This window comes from Lipotes vexillifer, unplaced genomic scaffold (genome assembly GCF_000442215.2).
Source record: "Lipotes vexillifer unplaced genomic scaffold, Lipotes_vexillifer_v1.1 scaffold1028, whole genome shotgun sequence".
Taxonomy (NCBI): domain Eukaryota; kingdom Metazoa; phylum Chordata; class Mammalia; order Artiodactyla; family Lipotidae; genus Lipotes; species Lipotes vexillifer.
Genome location: NW_006779287.1, coordinates 940,869 through 965,189, shown reverse-complemented (window position 1 = coordinate 965,189; position 24,321 = coordinate 940,869). Strand labels below are relative to the sequence as shown.

The window sequence follows — 24,321 nt, the reverse complement described above, 5'->3', positions numbered from 1 at the left end:
TTCAGCAGGGATTGAGTTTGATGGAGAATCTGGGGTCATGAACAATACCGATTTGAGAGGAAAGGAACAGTCCATATCGGCATGGGATTACCTGGATGTCACGGGCTCTTGCCTAGAAGTTGAGTAGTTTCTCAATTACAGAAATTTTTCCTATCTGCAGAGACCTGAAATTGTCCTAGAAAAGTAACTCTTCTGTTTTGTGAGTAAATATAAAATGCCATCTGTATAATTATAGATTGCACTACAGACCACCCTAACAAACCAAACACCTTCCTAAATTAAGAAATGTAAATTCAGAATATTAATACAAATTCTTCTCTACCATCTGTATATTTCACAAAATTCCAACAGTGAGAAGTCAGAAAACTTAAGCTAGAGAACTGAAGGATAGGCTTTAATTTTTTTTTTTTTTTTTTTTTTTTTTTTTTTTTTACATTTGTAGCAAGTATTACTATCAAACTCCACTCATTGGACCAGAGACCCTTGTGATGTTAGCGAAAAACTTGCCCTTCATGTAGCACACTACCTACACTTGTGAGTTCATCGGCCAGGGGCCTCAACTCCAAGCTCTAACAATGTGCAGTAAGCTTTAATTTTTTAAATCAAATTTTCACTTAAAGCGTTATCTTATTCCCCCCCCCCAGTGCCCCCCAGTTTTGCTGATGTTCCAGTTCTTGGTCTATTTTAGGGTGTACTTTTTTTTCTGTTGTAGGAAGGATGCATTTCTTCCCTCAGTCTTTCTGATAGCAGCTCTAATAGGTGCTCCTATGACAGACAGTTTTGCAGGAAATATTCTGGACCCTTTTAAGGGACATATGCATCTTTAGGAAGATGAGAATTCATGACTCCTATCTTGGTGAAAATGCTGATTCTCATCAGAGAGACTTTTTAGTCAGGGAAGTATCAGGTATCAGGGAGTTAGCAAGCTGGCTTCCTGTGGCATCAAAGCCAAAAGGAGTGAAGAAAAAGAAATAATATCCACTTATTTCCTATTTAAAACACATACTGTAAGCAAATGTGAAAAATCAATATATCAAAAGAATATGGATGTTCTGATATGTTAAATATTTCCAATTTGTTTTAAAGTCTGGATAGTCGAATTATAAGCAGAAAAAGAAAATCATACATGATGGTTTTCCTTAAAATGATTCAGGGAGTTGGAATAAAACGCATTGGAATTTGCAACTGTTCAGAACATAATTCAAATGTCTAGGAGAAATAATTCATAAACTTAAATCAGATGCCTCCTTCTGGGATTATATACCTAAGTAATTATTGATATTGGAGTAACTAAGCAGCAATATGTCAGATAAACACTTAGATAAAGTTTGAAGAGAGGTATTATTAAATATACATACCATTAGAATAATGTGGCTTTGTCTCCTCAGGAAAATATTGAAGTGATTTGAATTTACACAAATCAGCATTATAGAAAATAATTATGATTAGCCCAGTGTCACAGAGGCAATGACTCTAAAGTTGGCCATTTAAAGGATAAGTAGCGTTTTGCCAAGTTCAGAAGGAGGTTCCAGTATGTCAGAGAGAAAACAGCAAGAAGCTAAATCATGGAGGAATAAAGGTGCAGGGAGTGTTCAAATGCTTTGAGTTCAACAACATTGAAAGAGGGTTGTAGGGAGCTGAGACCTGAAAAGTTGGTTGGAAATGGACTGTAAAAGCGCTTAGCTATATTCTAAATATATCTGGATTTAAAGCTACCGGTAACCGAGTGCACTGGTGGTTCTAAAACAAATGACACTGAAAAAATGACACTGAAGCAATGCTTCAAATTAAAATACAGATAGGGATTTATCTTTCTATTTATTTGTTTATTATTTTTTGGCCTTGAACTATCTAGGTGGGTGTTCTAACCTTGGCTATGAGTTAGAATCACCTTGAGAGCTTTTTAAAAAAGAACGTGCCAAGGCCCCACTCCCTGTTTTAGGTTAGGGGCCAGGACTTTGGATCTGTAATTTTTAAAAGCTCTCCAGGGAATTCTAATTAGCATAGAGAATAGAGAATCACTGATCTAGGTGATTTCTTTTTACCTTAATGAGTTCAATATTTCAGGAAAAAAAAAAGTAAGTTCTGTACTTAGGAGAAATGTCCCAGCTATCCATCAAGGCAGGAATGTTAATACTTCCAAGAACTGAATTTCATGATCCTCTCTGTTAAAATGAAGTGATACTATAAAAATAATTTTCACATATCACAAAACAGAATACCATCTCCAAGACGTGGTTGCAGTGCAAAGCTTACTTTTAAATATGGATTAATCTTCCTTTTTAGACTAGTCTGGACTTCCTTTTTGTATTAGCTGCCTCCAGATAGAAGTGGAGATCTATTGTGTCAAGTGTCCAGATAAATAAATGAAACAAGCTGGTGTATCAAACCCCACGGTCCACAGACTAAGCAACTCTTGTCTAATATAGCAGTTATACCCAGAAGAAATAATAAAGGAAATAAACTCAAGATCAAAGATTAAAAACATAATAATTAGATGAAAAAACTTTCTAACAGGTGACTAACATAATGGTACTTAAACTAACTCCGCTATCTATCTTCCCAGAACTTTAGAATTCATTCCAAAGGCCTAAGAAGCCAGGTTCTATCACCAAACTGTCACCCAGCTATCCTGTGCACAGACTATTTGAAGTTACTTAATGAAGCCTCCTCTCTTCTTTACCCCCTTTTATAAGAGCTTTCTCAGAATCTTTAGGAATAACTCTTCACTAGCTTTTCTTTCCTTACAGACCTTAGGAAATGCTCTTTTTCTATTTCTGATCTAGTTGCCTCTCCTGGGTGCAGCCTAAAAGAGGGAGGAAAAAAAACCTCTACTAAATAGAGTACCATGTCTTTACCTTCAGCTTGTGACCTTCAACTTCCATCATGAATTTTCCACTTTTCCTCATTCTCTCTTTAATTTCCTGGCACTTCCTGGAGTTTGTTTCCCAGCATGCCTTCTCTTGAAGTCTGTGCATAAGTAGAAGCAGTTTTACAAGTTGCTGAAATATCCTTAAAGAGGCATTTTTAGAATTTCTTACTTATGAATTGCCTATGTGTTGTTTTGCTCCTTTCAAAATGTAGTTTAGGGCCTCCCTGGTCGTTAATCCAGTAGTCAAAACAGGTAGCAAAGGTGGTGGGCATAACTGGGCATTTGCCATTCTACTGGGAATCTCTGACCACTGCTAAGAAGGGGCCTTATTGTTGAGCAGCTGTCTCACGTGCCATGTCTGAGTTGCTGAAAGGGTTCATGTTCCATGAGCCTAAAGAGGGAGCAGCAGGTCAGGGGTGGGGTCTTCTGACCAGTGTAGCTATCGGGGTCCACCCTGCACCTCTGATTTCATGCCAAAGACTTTTATGCTTTGTGCAGCTGCTGTTTACTTTTAGTAATGCTGAATTGAGCTAATGATGACAGCTCCAACAGTTATGTGTGCAGTCTGTAAATAAGAGCTTCACCATTTTCAATTATTTAGAAAGAATTATTTGATTGGATACAAAATATTTCATAAGCTATTCGGAGCGGCTGGGCCCGTGAGCCATGGGTGCTGAGCTTGCGCGTCCGGCAACGGGAAAGGCCACGACAGTGAGAGGCCCACATATCGAAAAAAAAAAAAAAAAAAATGTAGTTTAAATAAGACCTACGTAGCAAACTTTTTAAACATACAGAATTTTGAGCAGTCATTTTGCTAAACAGCTAAACCAAATAATTAGGCACACATGTAAATATGTGTTATGTTTCTGTGTATTACAAATGTGTATGTGCTTACATATAATTTCAGAAGAAGCAAACAAGAACTGGTTGATTCAATTTCCACATCACTTTTCATTAGCTAGACTTCAGTATATATACCACAGAGCTATGTGGCCAATATTCAACCATAAAGCTGATATTGGTAGGTGATATTATTCCCATGAAAATGTTTGTCTTGTCTTTTACTATTTGAACATGTATGTACTTTTACTGCTCTGTATTTCCCCTCTTCAAATTTTTACATAAAAATCACCAAATAAAATCTATCTGCATTTTAAAAATCTAATCAATCAACTAAGTATACTATCCTAAAATGGTCTTTGTGAATTATTAAATAACATTACACTCCTTGCTTAAAGGAATACAGATTACCATGAATGCACATTACAAAATAAATAAATAAATAATAAATAAAAATTTGTATTTATGTTTTATTACAATGGCAACATAGATATCTGCAGCATACCTTTATTTAAATAAAAAAATATATGTAGCCTTTTCAGAAATAAAGTTAACCTGTACTTTTTTCTCAAATATATACAAACTAATAATTAGGATACTTTTCTCCCACCAGCTACAACGACCATCATCCAAAAAGCATGTAAGTTTGTGTGCTTTTGTATTTTTTTACTTGTTTAGAGACACCCCCCAAGGGGGCTAGAACATCTTTTTAAAAATTTAATTGATGCCATTATGTACATACACATACATACACATGAAGCATATTTATGAGCATATATACAGACAGAGAAAGAACTTTTTTTTTTTTTTTAATGGCCTCTCCCGTTGCGGAGCACAGGCTCCGGACGCGCAGGCTCAGCGGCCATGGCTCATGGGCCCAGCCGCTCCGCGGCACGTGGGATCTTCCCGGACCGGGGCACGAACCCGTGTCCCCTGCATCGGCAGGCGGACTCTCAACCACTGCACCACCAGGGAAGCCCAAGAACTTATTTTTCAATCAATGTTCACCCAAGATTTTCATCAACTTCTGTGAGAATTCTATTTAAAGACAAACAGAGGATATAGCCCTTAGTCAGTGAGCATGATTTCATGAAATAGGAAATGCTGTTTCTAAGCCCCTTTTTAGCATTGGCTTTACTTTTTCTCCCCAGATCTAAACTGGCTAAGCAAAATAGAATTATGGCAAACTAAGAAACTCTTTCCTCAAATTATGTGCATATTTTTTACATAAAAGTCTCAGGGAATATTTTGGAGTGTGGATTTTTTTTTTTTTTTTGTAGTCATCTAAATAATTGTCTCAAATTTTTTCCCATTTTTCTTGGCCATGGTAGAGATGGTCTTTTAAAGTATATTATTTATTTTTTAGGAAAATTGTCCTCTTACTGCAGATTTATAACTCTAGTCTGAGACTTCCAAATACCTTATGCCAACATTGTAAATTTTATTGTGATGTCATAAAGTTACAGTTAGGGTATAATTTTTTAAAGGCATTTCATTTTGTAGTTTGGAATAATAGTTATAAAGCTGGTCTCTATAGAAAGCACTGTAACTTGTGATTTTTAGAACATCAGATAATAATGCAGAGGATTATTGGCCAAAACTGGTATTTCTTTTGGATTTTTACAGAATTTATTCTGTTAAGAAATATAACAGGGGATGATGGCCACAGACATATTACAACTGTGGGCCCGGGGCAAATAGTAGAGAAAAAGCCTCCTTTTTTTTTAATCGCAATTAATCAAAGACTCTACTCCCAGTCCCTGAAATGAAATATAGTCCCTTTCAGAGTTGATGTTGAGTTTCCAGACCTTTAAGCACTATTAACAGCCAGCTTTCATTATTTCTAGGTGAATTCAACAATACTCTCTTCTTATTAGAAATTGTGAAAGATGTTTCTGTGAAAGCTGTTAAAACCACAGTCAAGGGCTTCCCTGGTGGCGCAGTGGTTGAGAATCTGCCTGCCAATGCAGGGGACACGGGTTCGTGCCCCGGTCTGGGAAGATCCCACATGCTGCGGAGCAACTAGCCCCGTGAGCCACAATTACTGAGCCTGCGCATCTGGATCCTGTGCTCTGCAACAAGAGGCCGCGATAGTGAGAGGCCCGCGCACCGCGATGAGGAGTGGCCCCCACTTGCCGCAATTAGAGAAAGCCCACGCATTTAAAAGAAGACCCAACACAGCAAAAATAAATAAATAAATATTAAAATAAAACTCAGAAAAAAACCAAAGTTTATTTAAAACGACAAAAGAATTTCCTTCTTTAGCGCTCTTGTCTGCTGACTGCTGGTTTAGCCATTCAGTTATCTTGTAATACACCCCTTTTATAACTATTTTTCCTATTGTTAAGTCTAGAGAGAAGTTTCAGTTGTGAAATCTCATTGTCTTCTTTTTTCTTTCCTTTATTCCTCCCCTTCCAAAGATGTGTACCTCCCTATAATTTTGAATTAACACTGCATTTCCTAGCATCTATTAAACACACTCACCAAACCAAACCAAAAAAATACAGTTAACACACTTCTAATGACACAATTTGAAAAATGTGCAATGTAATAATTGGGGTCCTCTAGCCAAAAGTATGAAAAGAAACAGCATGAATAATCCCCTACTTATTCTCAGGAAGGTACTGGCAGGACAAACTTCTAGAGAGCTGTCCCCAGTGAAGTGCTCCCGAAGTTGAAGAAATTCTATCTTTGTAGTCCACTTAATACTTGTTAATAAGTAGCAAAACTGAGAGGTGAAAGTACACTTGTAAACTGATGTCAGAGACCTCACAAAGTAACAGTTTGGCATCACCAAATGGAAACTGTGATATGATTCGTCAAGCACCCATTCAGTGGTATACATCTGCGTGTAAGACGCTGGAGTATAAAATGTGATTTTTCAAAGGGAACTAAGAAATAAGTCCCATGATTATGTCTTGCCTAAGATGTCACACATAGCTTTGAAGTTTTAAAACTATGGAAGTCCGTGAATACATCCCATAATAAAAGCAAGTTGGTTTGCTAATCAAGAATTTCAAAATAAAGGCAAAAATGAACCTAAATGAGACTATGTATTTTATTTTTATTTTTTTTGAGACTATGTATTTTAAATTTCCTAGAAAAATAGGTCTGCTTCTACTGACAAAACAAACTTGTTCATGTGGGATCTTCCCGGACCGGGGCACGAACCCGTGTCCCCTGCATCGGCAGGCGGACTCTCAACCACTGCACCACCAGGGAAGCCCAAGAACTTATTTTTCAATCAATGTTCACCCAAGATTTTCATCAACTTCTGTGAGAATTCTATTTAAAGACAAACAGAGGATATAGCCCTTAGTCAGTGAGCATGATTTCATGAAATAGGAAATGCTGTTTCTAAGCCCCTTTTTAGCATTGGCTTTACTTTTTCTCCCCAGATCTAAACTGGCTAAGCAAAATAGAATTATGGCAAACTAAGAAACTCTTTCCTCAAATTATGTGCATATTTTTTACATAAAAGTCTCAGGGAATATTTTGGAGTGTGGATTTTTTTTTTTTTTTTGTAGTCATCTAAATAATTGTCTCAAATTTTTTCCCATTTTTCTTGGCCATGGTAGAGATGGTCTTTTAAAGTATATTATTTATTTTTTAGGAAAATTGTCCTCTTACTGCAGATTTATAACTCTAGTCTGAGACTTCCAAATACCTTATGCCAACATTGTAAATTTTATTGTGATGTCATAAAGTTACAGTTAGGGTATAATTTTTTAAAGGCATTTCATTTTGTAGTTTGGAATAATAGTTATAAAGCTGGTCTCTATAGAAAGCACTGTAACTTGTGATTTTTAGAACATCAGATAATAATGCAGAGGATTATTGGCCAAAACTGGTATTTCTTTTGGATTTTTACAGAATTTATTCTGTTAAGAAATATAACAGGGGATGATGGCCACAGACATATTACAACTGTGGGCCCGGGGCAAATAGTAGAGAAAAAGCCTCCTTTTTTTTTAATCGCAATTAATCAAAGACTCTACTCCCAGTCCCTGAAATGAAATATAGTCCCTTTCAGAGTTGATGTTGAGTTTCCAGACCTTTAAGCACTATTAACAGCCAGCTTTCATTATTTCTAGGTGAATTCAACAATACTCTCTTCTTATTAGAAATTGTGAAAGATGTTTCTGTGAAAGCTGTTAAAACCACAGTCAAGGGCTTCCCTGGTGGCGCAGTGGTTGAGAATCTGCCTGCCAATGCAGGGGACACGGGTTCGTGCCCCGGTCTGGGAAGATCCCACATGCTGCGGAGCAACTAGCCCCGTGAGCCACAATTACTGAGCCTGCGCATCTGGATCCTGTGCTCTGCAACAAGAGGCCGCGATAGTGAGAGGCCCGCGCACCGCGATGAGGAGTGGCCCCCACTTGCCGCAATTAGAGAAAGCCCACGCATTTAAAAGAAGACCCAACACAGCAAAAATAAATAAATATTTAAAAAAAAAAAAAAAAAAACCACAGTCAAGAAATCTGGTAAATTCTGCTAATTGGTCAGTTCCATTAGTCTGTTTCTCATCTCAATCTAGCTATCATTTGTTTGTAAGATACACCCATAAACAAGAAGCTTTAAGACAGAAATACAGAGGCACTGTCCTCAAACTCTCTGAGGGCTAGCAGTCTTCATGAAACTTCATGTGGGAGTAGAAGGCTTCTTGATCTGGGCAGGTTTTTCCACAGATGTAACAGGAACGGCGCCATGCTACTTGTGTGAGCGTCGGATATGGCTGTCGTGGGCAGCATGGGACGCAAAAGATTCGGCACAGTACTTGCATTTGAAGGGCTTCTCCCCGGAGTGCTTCATGATATGTGTGCGGAGTATACTAGAGGCAGTGAACTTCTTTGTACAATACACACAGTGGTAGAGTCTGTCTCCAGAGTGGGCTCTCATGTGTTTGTTTAGGTTGGAAGATTGAGAGAAACATTTCCCACACATAGAACACTTGTGAGGCCGATGCTTCTCATGAACGTGAAGGATATGGGTCTGGAGCCGTTCTCACTTCTCAAAGGATCATTTGCATAACGAACAGGGAAATTTCCTGTCACCCTTGTCCACACATGGGGTGTACTTGAGATGCTTGTCTCTGTAATCTTTGTAGGTAAATACTTTTCCACATCTTTCACACCTGTACCCTTCTGCAGACTCTTTCGAGGGCCCAGATGCCTGGTTCCACTGCTTTATGACCTGCAGGCTCACGGGAATGTCCAAAAACTTCTCATAGCAATCTCCATACCACACAAGGAGCTCTGGGTTCTGGTAGATCTCCCTGAAGCTTTCATAAAAGATCTGCCCTTGACATTGTACGGCAACTAATTTCTGCTCCATGGGGAAACGAGCACAGTTGACATAGGACACCCTGTTCCCTGCACCTCCTTTTCCATCAATAAAGTGGCTCAAATGACCACCTTCAAAGAGGTCCCACATCAGGGTATTATCCCTGTACGTCCTGACTTAGCTGGTGTTGACCACTTTGCCCTGAAAGGGCCCGAACCTGACTCCTTTGTTTGTGATAGGGCTACTGAAGAACACACCAAAATGTGCCACTTCACCGAATTTCGTCCGTCCGAGGCAGAGACTTTCTGGTAGCTGAAGGGTGTTGTTATCCAGAGTCTGAGGAAGAGAACCAGACCCAGAGCTGTCTATGGGGACCAGGAGGCCCGAAATTGCCTGGTTCGGGTGGGTGGAGTTCTGAGGGCTGGGGATGACCCCATATAGAACTAAGTGCAGGCCTTCCTGGGTGAAGTGGTAATGGTGAGATGCCATCCCCTCTTGGTTCGCAAGTTTGGGGCCATCCTCAGAGCGCTCTCTTTGAGAGCGCAGCAGCCGAGCGCTCCAAAACTTAAAATGAGAAATATGTTACTGAAATGACTCTTTCTAAACTCAAGTCTGGAAGGAAAATGTGCCGTTAAAATGATTACCTTTTAATCAGAGATTATTACTCTCATTGTCCATTAGTCTACCTTTTTGGGGACATATGATGTATACTAAATTAAATAGGATTTATTGGTTCATCTAGATTCTGAATTACGCTCCGTTCCTATGGATAAGGAGAGTGCTTTTCTTAGCCCTTTTCCTTGAAATTCATCAGGATCTTTTACGTGGACTGGCTAGTATTCTGCACACTTCCAATGCTTAATAAATATTACATTATAATATTAGCATAATAATAAATCATCTTAAAGTATTACATGGGCTATTAAGTGAGATCCTATTCAGTTTAAGCCAAGACATCAAAAAGTTTTGTTTTCTCTATATTGCATACAAAGTAATTTTAAAACTCCCTTTCCATGAAATGTCCTTGCATCCATAAGATGTCTACATATTACAGAGTGAAGTGGTGAAGTGTGTATCTTCCAGTTATGTATTTCATTGGTTCAATTTATTCCAGGGCCTGAATTTGCCATTTTAATAAGAGGAAATTTAAAATTGGGCAGACAAAAATGGAAATAGCACCATTTGTCAAGTAAATGCCCTTTTCCCAATGGTAATTCTGAACTCTTTATAAAGGATTTCCAGACCAGCAGCTAGGTAGTGTTCCTTGCCACTAAGAAGTCCTGCTTTGTCTGTGACTGTTTATATCACACACACCTAGACTAACAACCAGTGAAAACATGAGGATTTTCTTTATAGTTACAGAAACAAGAATGAAGTAAAAAATATTCTATTAATAAAATCTCATCCTAACTGGTTGCTGTGAGGGAGGTCCTAGTTTGAAACTGCCATCAAAGCTAAAAATAAAGACATTTCCCCTTCCAAAAGTATTGTTCAAATATTATACATTTTATCAACCAATATGTGACTCAAATAGGATAAAAATGATGCAGAATCTGTGATAGATAGCAAAATAGCCAAAATTTTTTCTCCCGTATGGTTTAACTTTGCAGTTAGCCCCTCGCATCAATAGAGAGTCTATTTTTTCACCCCTTGAATCTGAGCTGACCTTGGACATCCCTTGGCTGAAAGGCTGTTGAGCCAATTCTGAGCCACACCTCAAGAGGCATACAAGTTTCCACTCTTTCTCTAGGAACCCTGCCCAATGGCCATATGGACAAGTTGAAGCTAGCCTTCTCTGGTTGATGAGAGACATGTAGCTCATTCACCCCCATTGTCCCAGGCAATCCCCAGATGCAGAGCTAACCAGCTGACTGGCAGCGACCAGCAGATACATGAGAAATTTCCAGCTGAGACTAGAAGAGCTTCACAGCTGAGCCCAGCCTAAACTGCCCACCCAAAGAATCCTGTCCTCAATAAATGGTCCTTGTTTTGAACAACTAAATTTTGGGGTGGTTTGTTATATAGCAATACACAACAGATTCATCCATTTCTTAAATTATCAGAAATGAAATTTTGGATATTATTCACCTCAAATTAATGTTATTCTTTCATAACTTTGATTTCCATTTACTGAGTTACTTGAGGCTAAATCTGTAATTGGGGAACTTCCCTGGTGGCACAGGGGTTAAGAATCCGCATGCCAATGCAGGGGACACGGGTTCGAGCCCTGGTCTAGGGAGATCCCACACGCCATGGAGCAACTAAGCCCATGCGCCACAACTACTGAGCCTGTGCTCTAGAGCCCACGAGCCACAACTACTGAAGCCGCGCGCCACAACTACTGAAGCCTGTGCGCCTAGAGCGCATGCTACACAATAAGAGAAGCCACGGCAATGAGAAACCCATGCACCACAACTAAGAGTAACCCCTGCTCGCCACAACTAGAGAAAGCCCACACGCAGCAATGAAGACCCAAAGCAGCCAAAAATAAATAAATTTATTTATTTAAAAAAAACCCTGAAACTTTAAAATAAATAAGTAAATAAATCTGTAATTGGTGACATGGTTTTCTAAATATTTCTAATAGGAGTGTTTGCTTCTGCTACTTCATAAATTTCATAGGGAGTCTTTTTTCTTCAATAAAAATTTTACATGGAACCCTAAATGAACACAATTAACATTCAGGCCCTTCTGATCCTCTTAGCATAATGTCATTTGGTTAGAATAGCAAGCCTGAAGAGATGATTTATCCAGAGGTGATTCTTCTTCTAAAGTGGCGTCCAACCAGAAAAAAATGAAAAGGTAAAATCAAAGGAAGCTATGTTTAGCTTCATCTCAAATCTCCACATCACTCACTACATTGATTTAACGTCATGGCACCTCCATCTTTCAGCAGGAGGATCTGGCACAAGACAGAAACTGTAGTGACCCTGTAAGGGTCATCTTGCTGTCAGCCTCAAATTACAACATCTCTGCTCTTGGCTGACAGCCATGGCAGGACTGGGGATGTACAGCCCTCTTTCCATAGGTGGAATAGATGGGTTTCAAGGAAGTGAGATATAAAGTGAAATGTCATATATCAAGTCTTCTCTGCCTATAATTTAAAGTTCTAAAATGGGAGAAAGTTTTGTCAAGTTCCTTATATGCAATCCCCCTAAGTCTGTTTACTAACCTGAGTTTCTAATCTGTGCCACCTAGGATGGAGTCTAATCCAGACTCAAAGTTGTCTTGTAAGCATTCATCTCACTTCTTCCTCTGCAGCAACTGAACCACTGGCCACCCTTTCTTCTCGAGACTTTCTTACTCTTTGATGTTTGTTGCTCCACATTTTCAGAGTCCTCTTCTTTTGTCTCCAACTGGTTTCTTTTGCCTGCTTGACTATGACTCACAGCCCGGTGCCAGGCACATAGTGAACACAATACATATTTGTGGTATGAATGTCCAGCCCTTAAATATAGGTGTTTTTCTTTAGCTCTCTTTTCTTTCTTTACTGACATGATCTTTAACAATCACATTAATATTCATAGCTCTAATTATATTTTCTTTGTGGATCGGGATAAAGACCCCCATCAGTTCCCAAAATGAGAACTTCTCGCTAACAGACTTGACAAAGCCGTGGACTCAGTATTCCGTCAAGGGATGTAACACTTCGTTTCTCGATTTCTCATTTCTTTTTTTTTTTTTTTTTTTTAACATCTTTATTGGGGTATAATTGCTCCACAATGGTGTGCTAGTTTCTGCCCCATAACAGAGTGAGTCAGTTACACATATACATGTGTTCCCATATCTCTTCCCTCTTTGTCTCCCTCCCTCCCACCCTCCCTATCCCACCCCTCCAGACAGCCACAAAGAACCGAGCCGGTTTCCCTGTGCCATGCGGCTGCTTCCCACTGGCTATCTACCTTACGTTTGTTAGTATATATATGTCCATGTCTCTCTCTCGCCCTAACACACCTCACCCTTCCCCCTCCCCATATCCTCAAGTCTGTTCTCCAGTAGGTCTCTGTCTTTATTCCTGTTTTACCCCTAGGTTCTTCATAACATTTTTTTTTTCTTAAATTCCATATATATGTGTTAGCATACGGTATTTGTCCTTCTCTTTCTGACTTACTTCACTCTGTATGACAGACTCTAGATCTATCCACCTCATTACAAATAGCTCAATTTCGTTTCTTTTTATGGCTGAGTAATATTCCATTGTATATATGTGCCACATCTTCTTTATCCATTCATCCGACGACGGGCACTTAGGTTGTTTCCATCTCCGGGCTATTGTAAATAGAGCTGCAATGAACATTTTGGTACATGACTCTTTCTGAATTCTGGTTTCCTCAGGGTATATACCTAGTAGTGGGATTGCTGGGTCATATGGTAGTTCTATTTGTAGTTTTTTAAGGAACCTCCATACTGTTCTCCATAGTGGCTGAACCAATTCACATTCCCACCAGCAGTGCAAGAGTGTTCCCTTTTCTCCACACCCTCTCCAGCATTTATTGTTTCTAGATTTTTTGATGATGGCCATTCTGACTGGTGTGAGATGATATCTCATTGTAGTTTTGATTTGCATTTCTCTAATGATTAATGATGTTGAGCATTCTTTCATGTGTTTGTTGGCAGTCTGTATATCTTCTTTGGAGAAATGTCTATTTAGGTCTTCTGCCCATTTTTGGATTGGGTTGTTTATTTTTTTGTTATTGAGCTGCATGAGCTGCCTGTAAATTTTAGAGATTAATCCTTTGTCAGTTGATTCATTTGCAAATATTTTCTCCCATTCTGAGGGCTGTCTTTTGGTCTTGTTTATGGTTTCCTTTGCTGTGCAAAAGCTTTGAAGTTTCATTAGGTCCCATTTGTTTATTTTTGTTTTTATCTCCATTACTCTAGGAGATGGGTCAAGAAGGATCTTGCTGTGATTTATGTCATAGAGTGTTCTGCCTATGTTTTCCTCTAAGAGTTTGATAGTTTCTGGCCTTACATTTAGGTCTTTAATCCATTTTGAGCTTATTTTTGTGTATGGTGTTAGGGAGTGATCTAATCTCATACTTTTACATGTACCTGTCCAGTTTTCCCAGCACCACTTATTGAAGGGGCTGTCCTTTCTCCACTGTATATTCCTGCCACCTTTATCAAAGATAAGGTGACCATATGTGCATGGGTTTATCTCTGGGCTTTCTATCCTATTCCATTGATCTATCTTTCTGTTTTTGTGCCAGTACCATACTGTCTTGATTACTGTAGCTTTGTAGTATAGTCTGAAGTCAGGCAGCCTGATTCCTCCAGCTCCATTTTTTGTTCTCAAGATTGCTTTGGCTATTCGGGGTCTTTTGTGTTTCCATACAAATTGTGAAATTTTTTGTTCTAGTTCTGTGAAAAATGCCAGTGGTAGTTTGATAGGGATTGCATTGAATCTATAGATTGCTTTGGGAAGTAGAGTCATTTTCACAATGTTGATTCTTCCAATCCAAGAACATGGTATATCTCTCCATCTGTTTGTATCATCTTTAATTTCTTTCATCAGTGTCTTATAATTTTCTGCATACAGGTCTTTTGTCTCCTTAGGTAGGTTTATTCCTAGATATTTTATTCTTTTTGTTGCAATGGTAAATGGGAGTGTTTTCTTGATTTCACTTTCAGATTTTTCATCGTTAGTATATAGGAATGCCAGAGATTTCTGTGCATTAATTTTGTATCCTGCTACTTTACCAAATTCATTGATTAGCTCTAGTAGTTTTCTGGTAGCATCTTTAGGATTCTCTATGTATAGTATCATGTCATCTGCAAACAGTGACAGCTTTACTTCTTCTTTTCCGATTTGGATTCCTTTTATTTCCTTTTCTTCTCTGATTGCTGTGGCTAAAACTTCCAAAACTATGTTGAATAAGAGTGGTGAGAGTGGGCAACCTTGTCTTGTTCCTGACCTTAGTGGAAATGCTTTCAGTTTTTCGCCATTGAGGATGATGTTGGCTGTGGGCTTGTCATATACGGCCTTTATTATATTGAGGAAAGTTCCCTCTACACCTACTTTCTGCAGGGTTTTTATCATAAATGGGTGTTGAATTTTGTCAAAAGCTTTCTCTGCATCTATTGAGATGATCATATGGTTTTTCTCCTTCAATTTGTTAATATGGTTAATCACATTGATAGATTTGCATATATTGAAGAATCCTTGCATTCCGATTTCTCATTTCTATATCAAGTTGCCTCCGAACCAATCTCAGCCACCCACTCTTACCTCCATCCGATATTTACTGCATCCTGCAGCTGGAGTGATCTGTTCCGGAGTGAACCGTCACACTCTACCAGTTAATGGCTTCCCATACCTGTTAAAATAAAGATAAAATTCTTAACATGGCTACCAACCCCTGCATGAGCTGATCCTTGCCTTCCTCTCTGACCTCACCTTACAGGACCCTCCCCCCACTCACTAACTCCAGCCACAATGACTTTCTCTCACTTCCTCAAAGAAGCCATGCACCTCCCTCTCTCCAGGTGCCCCCTCTGCCCGAAACATTTAGAGTCCCACCTGTTTGACTCATCTTCATCCTTCAAGTCTCAGCTCAGATGCCATTTTCTAGGGGAAGTCTCTTCTGACTCCATAGAATAGAGCAGGACTCCTCTAACCACATGGCACCGAGTTCCCTTCAGACTATCAACACTGGTCCCCTGATTGAAATTGTATACTTGTGTGGCATCTCCTCCATTTCCCCTTCTAGTTCAGTTCCTCCCCATCACCTCTCTAGAGCTTAGCACTGTACACAGCACACAGCAGACACTCTATTAATATATATTCAGTGAGGGAGGGGAAATAGTGTACTAGTACTTTACGCTGTGTTTTCCCTTGTGTTTTCTGTGAGGAACCAGATCTCAGGGCTATACAAAACTTTCTCCCTCAGAAAGTTTAACCAGGGAAGTTCCGCACAATGAACCCCAGCAGGGATGTACAAAAACAGCCTTAAGGAAGTACGTGCAACCTAGAGCCAGACCTAAAGGAGGGTCTCTCCATTTCTAAAGAAGGAAGGCGGCAACCTCAAAGGGAGCCAGTCAACTATGGAGCAAAGAAAATGAAAGGAACTGAGGCAAATTCAGTTCTAATTCCTGAAGCAGTAGTCCCAGGAAAGGGTGCCTGGTCAGCTTGACAGGTAAATCCAAATTGTAAACATCTCCACCCAAGAGTCTCAGCATAACACCTGAAACATTTAACTCATCTAATGTCCTCCTTTGTTGTGAGGCCTCCAAACATTTGCACACCCTCCCCACCCACCCCCACCCTCCGCTGTGAGTAGCTTGCCATTCATTTATTTTTTCATTCATTCATAAATTTATTGAGCATCTAACATGTGCTATGCCTTGAGGATATAGTAGTAAGTAAGACAGAGCTGGTCCCTGCCCTCACAGAGTATTACAGTCTATCAAGCGACAGACAAGAAAGCAATTTACCATAAAAGTGTTGGGTCCTAAAGCGTAATAATGCTGCCTGCCTGCCTAAAATCATTTCTTCAGAGAATCTCTCCTTCTCTCATCCGGTGATGCTATCCATCCATTGCCATGACATAGCACACTACCATACCACCGCACCCTTATCACCACAGGGTCAATCAGGCTGGTCAGGGCCTCACTGATATTTGTGAATGAAGCCAGGATTGAGAGGGCCTCTCTTCTCTGGGGATTTTGAGTTATGTGGATATAGGTTTGGGGCTGCCAGCAACCATCTTGCCTATGCTGGGGAAGAGAGCCACCAGACCTAACAAATTAAAATACAGTACACAATTATTTGTTCAATCAACAAACACTTATTGAGCACCTACTCTGTGTCCAGTACTTTTCTAAGAGCTGAGAATTCATCAGTGAACCAAACAGATTAAAATCTCTGCCCTATGGTGTTTCCTTCCTAGTGGAGAGAGAAGTTAACAAATAAGACTAACAGATAAAATATATGGTACATTGAAGAGTGATACATGCCAAGTTAGGGAGGTAAGGGAGCAGCCACATGAATACAGGGAAAAGCAATCCAGGCAGAAGGAATAGCAAGCACAGGGTTCTGAGTGGGGAAAGTGTCCGGAATATTGGGGCATGCCACCCTGGCTGGGGAGAGTTGAATGAAGGGACCAGTAGAAGGAGATAAAGTCCTAGGAGGTAGTAGGGGCCAGATCTTCCAGGCATCAAAGGCCTTTGTAAAGACTGTGACTTTTACTTCCACTGTGACTCTTACTTTGAGTGAGATGGGAAGAGTAAAGGGTTTAGAGCTGAGGGTCAGACTGACGTTTCAGAGGCTCAATCTGGATATTCTGAGAATCCAGGGCAGAGCAGAGACGCTGGGAGACCAGAAGGAGGACTTATGTTAAGGACAAAGTCTGTTCTTGGTTAGTTGCTACTATCATTAATTACATTATATTCACATTAGGTAAGTTGTACATTTCAGGATTTCAGAATTACTATATACTTTTATGTTTTTTATTAAGTTTTTTCTTTCCTTGGTACCATTTGACATTGAAGCCCAACAATGTTCAGGTTGCGGTTGAGGAAATGGTAATGGAGATACTTACATATCAATAAATGATCCCTATCCCAGGCTTTCAGTTTTAGAAGAATTATTATATGAGGGGAGATTTTAAACGTCATCACCCTTGTTCCTTGATACCACAAGTCAAAAAGCAACCCCTCTACAGCCAGAGGGCAAATTAGTTGCTGGTTCCTGTGTAGATGAATTATGGCTTAAGGAGTAACAAAAATTTTGAATTACTAAACAACTTACACTGAAAGAAATAAGAAGAGAGGAAAGATGCATGAGCTTAAGGAAAGGATTTTATAATGTACCCCAGTCGACTCAATGATAAATGTACATAATTAATCATAGATGCCATTTTTGCAAATGATATTTTTAAATGATAGAGGCAATTATCTGTACAATTACATATGCACAGCAATGCATTATTTTCTGCTTTCAACAGGCAACCTACCTTACAGAATAGGTAAGGAAGAGACTTACCTAATTTAGCATCCTAATTTTAACCTCTATCTCAAGAGGACATTTTTTGGTAATTAGAGGAGGTTCAGAAAAGGAATGTAAAATGGTGATTTCTTGGTTCTCCTACTATCCTGGTGAAACTATTTAATCACTATGGTTTAAAGCCATAAAATATAAGTTATATTCTCTTTTTTTAAAGAAATATAAAATAATTTTCTAAATGCTTTTTCAATAAACATTCTGGAAATAAATTATAAAACTTGTGAAAATGAAAGAATATTTGCTACTCTCTTTTTTTTGTTGTTGGGGAATGCTTTTTTATTTTTATTATTTTTCTTTTTCGTTTTTTTTTAATTCACATCTTTATTGGAGTATAATTGCTTTACAATATTGTGTTAGTTTCTGCTCTATAACAAAGTGAATCAGCTATATGTATACATACATCCCCATATCCCCTCCCTCTTGCGTCTCCTCCCACCCTCCCTATCCCACCCCTCTAGGTGGTCACAAAGCACTGAGCTGATCTTCCTGTGCTATGCGGCTGCTTCCCACTAGCTATCTATTTTACATTTGGTAGTGTATATATGTCCATGCCACTCTCTCACTTTGTCACAGCTTACCCTTCCCCCCCACCCCGCCCCAGCCTCCATCTCTTCAAATCCATTCTCTACATCTGTGTCTTTATTCCGGTCCTGACCCTAGGTTCATCAGAACCGTTTTGTTTTCAGATTCCATATATATGTGTTAGGATATGGTATTTGTTTTTCTCTTTCTGACTTACTTCACTCTGTATGACAGACTCTAGGTCCATCCACCTCACTACAAATAACTCAATTTCATTTCTTTTTATGGCTGAGTAATATTCCATTGTATACATGTGCCACATCTTCTTTATCCATTTATCTGGCGATGGACACTTAGGTTGCTTCCATGTCCTGGCTATGGTAAATAGCGCTACAATGAACATTGTGGTACATGTCTCTTTTTGAATTATGGTTTTCTCAGGGTATATGCCCAGTAGTGGGATTGCTGGGTCATATGGTAGTTCTATTTTTAGTTTTTTAAGGAACCTCCATACTGTTCTCCATAGTGGCTGTATTAATTTACATTCTCACCAACAGTGTAAGAGCCTTTTCTCCACACCCTCTCCAGCATTTATTGCTTGTAGATTTTTTGGTGATGGCCATTCTGACCAGTGTGAGGTGATACCCCACTGTCATTTTGATTTGCATTTCTCTAATGATTAGTGATGCTGAGCATCCTTTCATGTGTTTGTTGGCAATCTGTATATCTTCTTTGGAGAAATGTCTATTTAGGTCTTCTGCGCATCTTTGGATTGGGTTGTTTTTTTTTTTTGATACTGTGCTGCATGAGCTGCTTGTATATTTTGGAGATTAATCCTTTGTCAGTTGCTTCATTTGCAAATATTTTCTCCCATTCTGAGGGCTGCCTTTTCATCTTGTTTATGGTTTCCTTTGCTGTGCAAAAGCTTTTAAGTTTCATTAGGTCCTATTTGTTTATTTTTGTTTTTATTTCCATTTCTCTAGGAGGTGGGTCAAAAAGGATCTTGCTGTGATTTATGTCACAGAGTGTTCTGCCTATGTTTTCCTCTAAGAGTTTTATAGTGCCTGGCCTTACATTTAGGTCTTTAATACATTTTGAGTTTGTCTTTGTGTATGGTGTTAGGAAGTGTTCTAATTTCATTCCTTTACATGTAGCTGTGCAGTTTTCCCAGCACCACTTATTGAAGAGGCTATCTTTTCTCCATTGTATATTCTTGCCTCCTTTATCAAAGATAAGGTGACCATAGGTGTACGGGTTTACCTCTGGGCTTCCTATCCTGTTCCATTGATCTATATTTCTGTTTTTGTGCCAGTACCATACTGTCTTGATTACTGTAGCTTTGTAGTATAGTCTGAAGTCCAGGAGCATGATTCCTCCAGCTCCGTTTTTCTTTCTCAAGATTGCTTTGGCTATTCGGGGTCTTTTGTGTTTCCATACAAGTTGTGAAATTTTTTGTTCTAGTTCTGTGAAAAATGCCATTGGCAGTTTGACAGGGATTGCATTGAATCTGTAGATTGCTTTGGGTAGTAGAGTCATTTTCACAATGTTGATTCTTCCAATCCAAGAACACGGTATATCTCTCCATCTGTTTGTATCATCTTTAATTTCTTTCATCGGTGTCTTATAGTTTTCTGCATACAGGTCTTTTGTCTCCTTAGGAAGGTTTATTCCTAGGTATTTTATTCTATTTGTTGCAATGGTAAATGGAAGTGTTTCCTTAATTTCTCTTTCAGATTTTACATCATTAGTGCATAGGAATGCAAGAGATTTCTGTGCATTAATTTTGTATCCTGCTACTTTACCAAATTCATTGATTAGTTTCGTTCTAGTAGTTTTCTGGTAGCATTTTTAGGATTCTCTATGTATAGTATCATGTCCTCTGCAAACAGTGACAGTTTTACTTCTCCTTTTCCGATTTGGATTCCTTTTAATTCTTTTTCTTCTCTGATTGCATGGCTAAAACTTCCAAAACTATGTTGAATAATAGTGGTGGCTACTTTCTACTAAATTACTCTTTTTATTAAAATGAGAAAGAAAAATTCAGCAACTCCAGTAGGCAATGGTCTTTTTTTTTAACTTGATAGAATGAATACATCCTCTCTGTGCTATTTCTTTACCCTGATGGTCTTATCTTACAAAGGCAGTAAGCTGTGGTGAAGGGTTCAGTCTGGAATCAGACCAAACATAGCTTCAAATCTGGTTCAGCAATTTACTATGACTCTAACCCTGAGCAACTTACTTAACATTGCTAAGCTTCAATTGCTTTGTAAAAGTGAGTCTAATCATATCAGTCTCATAAAATATGCTGTGAGTAGTACAGGAGATAATGTTTATCAAGTATCTGGTCTAATGTCAGGAATTCAACACATGTTCAATACTGTAGGTAGTATTAATGTTAAGTCCTCCCCCTCAAGTTCTTTAACATCTTACTCGACTAAAATAAATCGTAATGTCAACTATTATTCACTCATTCTACCAATGTGTATTGAGTGCCGTGCATACTTACAAGATATCAGTGTATAAATAAATGAGTCATTTTGGATGTAAGTAAAGAAAGGATGGATTATTCAGGCTAGCAATTTTGATCTCTAACTCAGATTGTCTAAAACTGTGTTGTCCATACGACAGCTACACACATGGCTCTTGAGCACTTGAAATGTGACAATTTTAAATTGAGATATACTGAATATGTAAAATATACTCCAGATTTTGAAAACTCATGTTTTTAAAAAAGACTGCGAAGTATCTCTTTACGATTTTTTTTGATATTGATCACATGTTGAAATGATAATATTTTGTATATACTAGGTTACATCAAATATATTATTTAAATGAATTTTTTTCTGTTTCTTTTTACTTTTTTAGATATATGGCTATGGGGAAATTTTAAATTTTGTTGCTCACATTTGTGGCTACAATTATGTTTCTATTGGGCAGCACTTATCTAAATATTTAAATACAGTAAGAAAGGAGGAAAGATTGGAAAGGAGGGTGGGAAGGGGGAAGGAAGGAAAATAAAAAGAATCTTCAAGATCTAAAAGATATAAGCCTTAAAAGATCACATAGTGGAACAGTCATTTCTCCACCTAACACCAATGACAAAAAAATCTGGGAGACTGAGATACTGTGCTTATAGCACAAAGCCAGTTACTTGGCAAGTGCCAGCTTGTAATACTTATTTGTTTCATGATTACCTCTCATATTTTAGGCACCATACTAGTTGCTACAGTTACAATGATGAACAAAACAATCCCGTTTATCCAGGAGTACTCAGTCTAATGAGAATTACAAACAAGAAAAAGTTTCGCAAACTTTTTTGTTTTGTATTTTATATTGTTCTCATGGACATAAAAGAAACAATGTTCTAATTTTCTTTCAAAGAGTTTGTACATACCTCTCCACATCTGACCCTTATTAGCATAATTTCTGTTTTGTTCTTGTGAAAATTAACAGCAAGGGGATATTGAAAGGCATTTTTAGTTCCTTTGGCAAAAATTTCATTGACTAATAATACTGCAAAGTTGTTCAGTAACAAAAATCAATTTAGAAGCACTCAGCTGGCATATATTTCTATATCATACATATCATTCTCGCGCAAAATCATTCCTGAATCCTCCTACAATATTTCAGGCTGCCTATGTAGTCATGCTTGTGTATATGTGTATGCCAACCATTTGCATTCAAATATGCAGAGCAAACCCTTCATTTTGGAGCAATCACAGCTCTCGCCCACCCCCTTCCACCACCACCTCCCCCCACCAAGCTCTAAGAGGAAGGAGCCCGCAGCTCTGGCAGCTCCTGGCCTTTTGTCGTGCTGATTAGAACTGAGCTGAGCTGCAGGATTTACATCTTAAAGGAAACCAAGGCCTGGCCCCAGAAACCGATCGATCCCTGAAGGAGGAGGAGAGAAAAGGAAAAGCTTACAGGAGCCAGAGTTGGGAAGCCGAGTTTGGGGGAGTGGGGAGAGAGAGAGAGAGAGAGAGAGAAAGGAAACAGAGAACAGTTACCACGGCGAGCCGTGCAAGATATTGAGATTTGAGATGAAACTGAAATACTGAGCTATTGATAAGGGATGAGATTCTGAGAGAGAAGAGAAATGAAGGCAGAATGAGCAGAGGCAAGAAGATCCCAAGACTTGCTGAGGGTTATATAATCCTTTGGTGATTTTCTGAGAGGCTGCAATGAGGATTTAAAATGCTTTTCATTAATTCTTGCCTATCTAACTGGTGTTTCTACCTGCTTTGTAACCATTGACGCTGGTGAGAGCAGCTGGGTTAAATTAATTAAACAACGAGGCTGAGGCTGTTAGACTGAAGGGGCTCTAATGCTGTGCCAGCCTGTAGGCAAACCTAAATCTAAGCCTGTAAATGCGTCCAGGTTAGGAATGAAAATGCTAAGGACAGCCAGTCACAAACAGCCTACTTGGCTTTAAACCACAGCCAGTCAAATAATTTCCTTTCTTTGCTTCCACACTTTCTCTATATAAGTTTTTCCTGAGCTCCTGTGGTCCAGTGTTCCCACCACTTCTGGTTTGGCGCTGCCCGATGCAAATCAATTTTTGCTCAAACTTAAAATTTTTATTCTGCCTCGGTTTATGTTTTAACAGTTCAAAGCAGCCCAGCTCCCTCTGGGTTCCTGGTGCTGCTTCAGTAACTCAGTCTGGAAAGTGAAGGCTGTCCCAAGCCCTGTGCAGCACAGTGGCAACTATGGCGGTCTGTAGCCCAGAAGATGCTCCAGAAATACGGGCTGAATGAAAAAATCTCTGGGGTCTGAAGGGAGATTCGATGTTGGTATCTCCAAACACAGACTAGGTATGCGGCAACTGACTGAATAAACGCATCTGTATGGCTGGAGAAAGTGACAAGTACCGCCCCAAGCACGACCCTTCAACCTTCATGTTTGTGACGCCAAGAGCTAGAACAGACCTGGTTTAGTGGTTTTGTTCAACTGTTTTGTTTTTGTTTTGTTTTTTGATATTCCATTGTCCTTGACAAGAAATACACATTCTCAGTTTAAATACACAGGTCACTTTACTGCCTCTCCCACTTCCTCCTGCCCCAGGTTCCCTAGTTGCAGGGCCATCCCACTGTCTCTTCAGCACAGGGCAATCCTAGGGGAAGGGAAGACCGGGGTATGTTGCCTAGAAACCTGAGAGAAACCATAGAGTTCCAGGTGAGGTGCACAATAGAATCATCAAAATCTTGTTTAGGCCCAATCCAGAGTAATTAAAATTGAATTCCTAGGCCTCTGTATTTTTTTCAAGTCCCTGGGTCATTCTGACACTTCGTTAAGAGAAGAGAAGCACTCTCCCCTTCATCCTGACCAAGTTCGAGTCTGAGTCTTCACTTTCGACATCATAATACCATAGGTTACAGTGAAGGCCTCCAGGTCTCTACAATTTAGTCAATAGCCCAGGTGTGAATCTGAAGGGAGATTCCTTACTCTATCCCTAACTATTGAGACCTGATGCCTCGGCTGGCTGGGCCGGTCCCGGGTCATGCTGGCATCTTGGAAAAATTACTAACAGCTCCTCTTTCTCTCTTAAAGGAGCTCAGGTTTGTATGGTAAATTATATGGTCCCTCTTCACATATCAAACAGGGAAAACCTAGCCTAGCCTAGTATTTACCTGGGATTCCTTCCAGCAACAATGTTAATGTTCTTTCACTCTCTTCCTTCCTCAGATGTCTTTCTTTCCAGTCCTTTCTTCTTTCTCTTTCATCAGATAAGGCTTAAACACTCCGAACAGTCCATTCCCTCACTCTCCCCGCACCCGACAGCCCTGAGAGTTTTCCTCTTCAT

General features: G+C 39.2%; 1 pseudogene; it reads right to left on the bottom strand.

The window, feature by feature from the left end:
• Positions 1-8,333: 8,333 nt before the first annotated feature.
• Positions 8,334-24,020, bottom strand: LOC103081574 (PR domain zinc finger protein 14 pseudogene; annotated as a pseudogene).
• Positions 24,021-24,321: the final 301 nt, after the last annotated feature.